The sequence below is a fragment of the Mizuhopecten yessoensis genome, unplaced genomic scaffold (assembly GCF_002113885.1).
Source record: "Mizuhopecten yessoensis strain PY_sf001 unplaced genomic scaffold, ASM211388v2 scaffold3053, whole genome shotgun sequence".
In the NCBI taxonomy this organism is placed as follows: Eukaryota; Metazoa; Mollusca; class Bivalvia; order Pectinida; family Pectinidae; genus Mizuhopecten; species Mizuhopecten yessoensis.
The window spans coordinates 166,516-166,771 of NW_018404852.1; positions in this window are offsets into that span (position 1 = coordinate 166,516).

A 256-nucleotide genomic window follows, 5' to 3' on the forward strand; every position below is an offset into this window, starting at 1 on the left:
TACCACAGCTTCAGCATACAATGAACGACGATATACTACATCTTCAGCATACAATGAACGACGATATACCATCAGAGGAATAATCATATACCACAACTTCAGCATACAATGAACGACGATATACCACATTTTCAGCATACAATGGACAACAATATACCACAGCTTCAGCATACAATGAACGACGATATACCACAACTTTTGCATACAATGAACGACGGTATACCACAACTATTGATACGAAGTATAATCCTATTCC